Source organism: Periplaneta americana, chromosome 12 (assembly GCF_040183065.1).
Source record: "Periplaneta americana isolate PAMFEO1 chromosome 12, P.americana_PAMFEO1_priV1, whole genome shotgun sequence".
Lineage (NCBI taxonomy): Eukaryota > Metazoa > Arthropoda > Insecta > Blattodea > Blattidae > Periplaneta > Periplaneta americana.
Window position 1 is genome coordinate 101,559,040 of NC_091128.1, and position 7,476 is coordinate 101,566,515.

Below are 7,476 nucleotides of genomic sequence, written 5' to 3' on the forward strand. Positions count from 1 at the left end.
TAAGTCGTACATCATGTTCCTTAATAAAAGAGCTTCAATAACTACTGTTAAGGTTGCAAACCGCCACTGCTAGAGTCTCTAAGTAACCCGCAACGGTGCAGGTATGTATGAAGTATAGCACCCCTAACCCTAGTCAGATAACAATGAAAACAAAACAAAACTAGGCACATGGAAATTAGTGCTTTATGCTCCAATAGAAGAATTGGTAACGAGCACTTCATTGGGAAAGAAAAAATGTATTTTATCGGAAAGGAGAATTTTTTTACGTCAATCACTTAAAATGGTATAGTCATTGATTGTAATGTGCAGAGACTCGTAAAGCAAGCACTCATAATTTGCTTTATTTCAAGTTTGTGTTGACTTTTATGTTCTTTCATTTGTTAATTCCAAAGTTTAATAGTATCTAGATGCGTTTTATTTATTGCAAAAATCAGTGGTAGACAAATTTCGGCCGCCAGGTAGCCATGATGACTAAACATTAGTGTCGTGCATTACAGATGCTACGATCGGTTTAAGTTTGTCGAGTATTGTGATGTTCAATATTCGCTTCTGTAAAAAGCGGTCTATCATGTTTGTTCAATCTTGTTATGAAAATATTCTCTGTCCTCCACTCCCATCCCTTTATGTTTTAATCGATTAAGGATTTTAACACATATCTTGCAATTAGTTTTCATGTGAAATAAGACCAATTTTGTAATACGTATCTTGGTCACTTTCTCATGTTCGAATATTACAGGACACTACTAAACATCTTTATGTGGCGTCTGAGTTTTCTATTGAGTTCAAAGATTTTCAAAACATTGATTTTTTAATGTGACTACGACTAATACATAATCATAACTAAAGCGAATGTAGGAACAAATTCGAATGTGCGTTTTAGATTTATACTGTTGGAATTTGTTGCACATCTCATGATATTGTCACTACATAAGTACAGTGAATAGCCAGAGCGTTTCTGAAAGCATGTGTTTACGCTGTATAGATATTTAATATTGTTTTAATACATTTCAGTAAATACTACTTTATCTCATTCGAATGATTTTCTTATTGTATGTGTAGAAAAAATGTGCTGACTCCTGAAAATATAGGGGTTGGCTACTGAAAATTTGTTAGTTTTGTCTTTCTTACTAAAAATTATTTTTATTGCATCTAAGCTGCCTTTAAAGAAACAGTTATTTTATTATTCTTATTAAATCCAAGAGGACTTTTCACGTAAGTACTATTATGTTGTTCGCCGATTTATGCACACAAGTACACGAATAAATACATGTGAACACATACAGTAGTAACGGAGCGTGCGGGAAGACTACTTCACTGCAGAGTGAACTGTTGATTTGCAACTTGCTCTCCGCACAAAGCGAAGTTAATATGATCGACGTATAGGCCTACCTAACTTGTATTCAAAGTACTCACAAACGCAGTACTTTAGTCATAAGTAACAATGCTAATTTTATAGGGTCTAAAAATGCCCAATTTGACATCAGAACCTATTTTAACCTATTTTATTTTAAAATAATGATATAATTTTTTTCTGTTTTCTTTCTTTGTAACAACGAAAATCAACTCGTTTCATTTTGATAAAGTGGTAGGCATTATTCCTTCTTTTTTCAGTTGGTTGTTTAACTATGTTGCATCAACTATTGGGTTATTTAGCGTCGATGGGATTTGTGAAAGTAGGCTATGTAATAGTCAGCTAGAAAATACACTTGTTTCAGGACAGGATTTTTATAATATACTTAATACGTACTTTAATAATAATAATAATAATAATAATAATAATACATCGCCCTGGGTGGCGCAGTGGGTATAGTACTGGCCTTCTGTGCCCGAGGTTGCGGGTTCGATCCCGGCCCAGGCCGATGACATTTAAGTGTGCTTAAATGCGACAGGCTCATATCAGCAGATTTACTGACATGTAAAAGAGCTCCTGCGGGAAAAAATTCCGACAAACCGGCGACGCTGATATAATCTCGGCAGTTGCGAGCGTCGTTAAATAAAACATAATCTTTAATAATAATAGTCTAATAATAATAATAATAATAATAATAATAATAATAATAATAATAATAATTCAACCCACAGTTCCGAAGTCGGAACATAGGTACTCTCCTAGCAGAAGTTTCAATTCCTACAAGGAATTTAGTTACACTTATTTGTCGACAGGAGCAGAGGGACAAGTGGTAAACTTTACAGTGACTGTATGAATACAGTCAAACGCCACCTAGTATGCAACTAAGCTATTACTTGAACGCGAGAGAGAAGAAATTTAGTCCAGATGCTCTAGACGTGGAGGTATATAACGTGCTCGAAAACTCCCACACAAGACACACGGCTTAAAGTCCCTCCAGGGAGACTTGAGCTCCGGATTTTTGCGTCCTGAAAAATCAATTGATTCCAGCCGGGTTTGAACCTGCAACCCTTGAATCTAGAGGAGAAATAACGAGTACCCTATAAGAGATGTTAATTAATTTTGAGTAAGATGTGATGAAAGATCTTTTTAAATAAGAATTTTAGATCCTATTTTTAATTTTAGGGCCTATTTAATACCTTCATTGAACCCATTTTAGGCACCTAAAATCCAATTTTTTGGGCCTAAAAATCCGAAGTCCACTAATAACATGAGAAGCTAAATAACTGTTTCGGTATGCGTAAAATGTAATTTGAAAGTATGTGTCACCTTCCTGATACATTTTTTGTTGTTTATCTTATTTAAGATCCTTACTTTGGACAATTAGCCGATAAAGTTGATTAAAATAAAATACCAGAGGTTGCCGAGTTCGGGGTCTCTAAAAAACGACCTTGTTTCGAGCGGAATATCAAACCTTCGTGTTAAGGTTTACACCTTGCAATTATGAAAGAAGCGTAACAAGTTGAATGATCAATCAATATCCCATAAATTCATTTTCGTATTGTGAATTTCATCAGCGTTGGAATGACGTTAATCGGATATTAAATTATTTAGCCATTAAATCGATCTGTGTCATAGCTGCGACCTCTATGCAAACACAACGCGTGTTTATGTACGTCAGTGCTGTCGAAAGTTCTAGTAAACGACCTTGAATACGTTGTAGTACAAGTTCAAGGGATCTGAAACTGCGTCAGATATGTGTAAAAACAAAGTTACTTGATCTGCATAACAAATGCAGCTACTCAAGGAAGTTAAGCCAAATTTATACTTGTATCACAGATTTTGTTTATCCTTCGCAGAGTTAAACACTATTGCGTTACATGCTCACATGCTTCCGAGGAAGCAATGATAGTATTCCTGTAATATTAGTGCCCTAGCAGTAGAATTAGTAAAAGAAGATTAAACAAAAAGTGAAATCTGCCGTCAGCCGTCCGGTTTTGTCCTAAATAATAGGCCTACTGTATATCGAATAAATGAATAAATACTGTAAATGAAATCATGGAAAATAAAATATATTAATGAATAATAAAATAATAATAATAACACGAAATTAATAATAAATAACATTAGGCCTACTTATCAAATTTAAATGTATTGCTCAAAGTGACCACCCTCCTCTTCCAAAGATATTTTTGGACTCAATTCCAGGCGCACTCGAATATCACTAACCGTTCCGCCTTAAGTTTTTACACTTACAACAGTTATTTTATTACACACAGATTCTGTAGAGCTCCACTTAAGAAGTGTATAAACGTACGATTGTGATGGAACTCGTGTTTTCAGATACTCTACTCTAAAACGTCGCTTCAATTCCTCGTAGTCTCTCTTTCTCACAAAATCCTCCACAATAAAAACTATTATCTCAGCTACAGTGAAAGCCATTTCACTTTCTTTATTTGCCAAACACCAACACTCACTCACAAATAATGTCACAATGAACATAACAAGCAACTAATACAGTGGCGGCTCGTGATCATTTTTGTTGGTGGGGCCAGATATTTTACAAATTTTGCGGTAGGCCTATACGTTAAATAATGCACCAAGATTTTTATTTCATTTTAGTTAATTTTTTCTATTTAAAAATTAGTTCAGCACAAAACTACCACTCATTACTGCAGCACCACCATATGCTTGAGTTGTGAGTTAATTTTCTAAATTGAAAGGTTGTAGACTTTATTTTAGAACCTCGCTCAGACAGTTAGCCGTGCGGTTGTTTGCCTCTTTGAAAGAAAGAAACCTTTCCACAGGTTTACAACCTTTTATGTAGGTTATCTCAAAATAATAACAAATTGGCTTTTGCAGGTTATGTCTGTTTCGTCAGCCTGCACAACAACAAAATCTGTAGAATTAATGTTGTTTCAGATCTTCGATGTATACATCATACATACTGTCTAATAATTAATTTTGTATAATGTATAAAGTATATTTAAAAACAGAAGTACTGTTTAAGTGTTCATCCAATACATTATCAAGACTGGCAAGTAAAAACAAGTCTTAACAAATTTCCCCGACTTACAGATCCCTGATTTTCGTTCTGAATCCTCAGTTATAATTCGTGGGTTCCGCAAAATACTAAAGAATCAATTACTCTTGCTTTTGTTTCTGGATTGAAAATTTGACCGCGGAATCAACTTGTGCTGCGATATTTACTGTACCAAATAGTTTAAACTTACAAGCATTTTCTAAATGTATTGCACTTTCTTCTCGTTTTTTTTTATGCGCTCCCTAAAATTTTTAGAGCTTTGCAACCTGTCGACGTCCACAGTTCCTCGCCACTAAACAAGAGACAACACAAACAAAATAAAGTTTGTTTTTTGTCACTTAGTTAGCCAGGACTTCTTTGTAAATCACGAGTTCCAGAAAGTTCTCCCTTTCATACCATCCGCCTGTGTAAAACTGAAGCCATTAGTTTAATGTGTAACACTTTTATTAAGCCGCCAATGCTTATCTACTATAATAGTCATTTACATTAATAAGATTTTTACATGAACGTTTTCGATACCATTTTTTGCATCATCTTCAGATGCATCTTCAGCATCTGAGGATGATACAAAAAATGGTATCGAAAACGTTCATGTAAAAATCTTATTCATGTAAATGACTATTATAGTAGATAAGCAATGGCGGCTTAATAAAAGTGTTACACATTAAATTATAGCAGCTTATCGGTAACAAAACAAAAATGAAATTGAAGCCATTAGGTTGAAGTGTGCCTAGTCGTTTAACTTATTTTTTTTTAGTTGGTTATTTAACAACGCTGTATCAACTACGAGGTTATTTAGCGTCGATGAGAATGGTGATAGCGAGATGGTATTTGGCGAGATGAGGCCGAGGATTCGCCATAGATTACCTGGCATTCACCTTCGGTTGGGGAAAACCTCAGAAAAAACCCAACCAGATAATCAGCCCAAGCGGGGATCGAACCCGCCCCCGAGCGCAACTTCAGATCGGCAGGCAAACGCCTTAACCGACTGAGCCAAGTGGCGACAGTGTCGTTATGAGTATTTTTAACCATTTAATTAAGGGGTTCAGAGCCATAGTGAGCCAAGCGCCATATATTAAAAACGGAGAAGAGAAGGGTTAAAATTAATTGAATACCATAATTTAATTAAACATAGCCTATAGCAAGTAATATAAAGTATGCACATTAAAAGTAAATGATAAAATAGTGTGGCAATCGATCAGGCCCAGTTGCACTATCGATATTTAGCGGGGCACAATAACACACACTATCGGATGCAATAAAGAATCTCAGTTATTATATTAACTTTCGTAATAAATTAATCAGAAATTTACACACGACTTATAAACGAGCTGTTTACTGTTGAAGGCAGTTAAACGTCTGTATAAAAGTTTTTATCAGTAAAACCGTTGCGATCCCTACCGGATCGGGATATGATTTCTGGTGGACAACAATTGCTGTATCTGCTCCAATAAATATTTCCATGAAATTGTGTTTTCTTTCTGTAAACGGCTCTGGAAAAATTACTTCTTGGACAGCCCTTGTAATTAACATGCTGGAAGAAAAAAAAAATTTTTTCATTTGCCCTGATGAGAATGTTTGCTTTTGAGAGAGTCCACCTATCATCACAATCTCCAGCGAGCATAACGGAATCTTTTATGCTGTCAATCTGGTGGCTTGACTTCAAGTTCATCTTCTAATTTTAACGAAGAAAACGATGTTTTAATAGGTAATCCACTTTATTCATGTTTTCACATTTCGCTCGCATGCACTAATCAAAGTTCACACGGACACTTCTATAATTAACCCACTGTTCAGTGGCACTGCGACTCACTTCCATCCGGCAGGCGGGCCAGGCTCGTCGGGGCCCCAACGAAAAGCATTATACTCGTGACGGTAACTTTGTAACACTTCGTGAATCTACGTCAATAGCGAACATTTCATACCTCGCACCATGGCAGTTGAACGCTAAAGTGATTCAAGTTGTGGGACCCTTTGACGCAGGCACATTGTCACAATATTTAGTGTCATACAATCTTTGACCTTTTACTGACACACATTGCGCCATGTTATGAAATTTACTGAAACAATTATGAATCCAGTACACTGTCCTGAACAAAATTTACGTATTTTAAATGCGAAAACAAAATTGCTGGGGACTGAAATATCCCGGTGGCCCCTAAGGATGGGCTGCCCCTGGACCAATACATCCGCACTACACCGAACTGGGCTGTGGGCTGCTAGCGGGATTCTCCGTCACATCTTCCCACAATATTCGTAACTATGTGCATGGCTGGAAACTCCACCGCTTGTTGGATGTCACTATCTATTTAGGTGTGATAGTAGGAGCAGTAGCAGCTGCAGTAGTAGGCCTAACAGTAGCAGTGTTTTATTAACGACTTTTCAACTGTAAGAGTTATTCAGCGTAAAAATTCATCGCGAAAGAGAAGTGGCCAACACTTTTCCTAGTTTGGAACTTGGCACTTTTATGTTGTAGAAAATTGTTTACTGTCAGATGAAAGAAATGGCTGAAAATACAGTTAAGACTTCAGCAATAGTAGATACAAACAATATTCTTGGAATACTAGTCAGAAGAACATAAGCTATATGTTAGCACAGTAGATAGAAACTTAAATTACAACAAAATAACAAAAAGAGATAATATGAACATAAAGACAATCGAAACCATAAAAACTTTTCAATGAAAAATTCAAAGGATAAGATTTATGTCATTTGGATACTAATGAACGGCACTACAAATTGATAAAACTGTACCATAAATAATATCAATTACACATGGTAAAAAATTAAGCCAGTGCTGCATTCAATTTCCGTCATTCAGTGCAACTTATTTAAAATATATATATTTTTATTTTACGACACTTTATCAACTGCTATATTATCTAGGATAGGAGAAGAAATGTCAGAAGGAAGTGAAGAAATGTTTTCAGAACATGAGAAAAGTGATAGTAGGAGATAGAAGAATAAAGTGCATAAGATTTGCTGATAATATGGCTTTGTTACCAGAAGAGGAAATGATACTAAAGGATATGCTACTGGAGCTAAATGACAGTTGTGAACAGTATGGGATGAAGATAAATGCAAA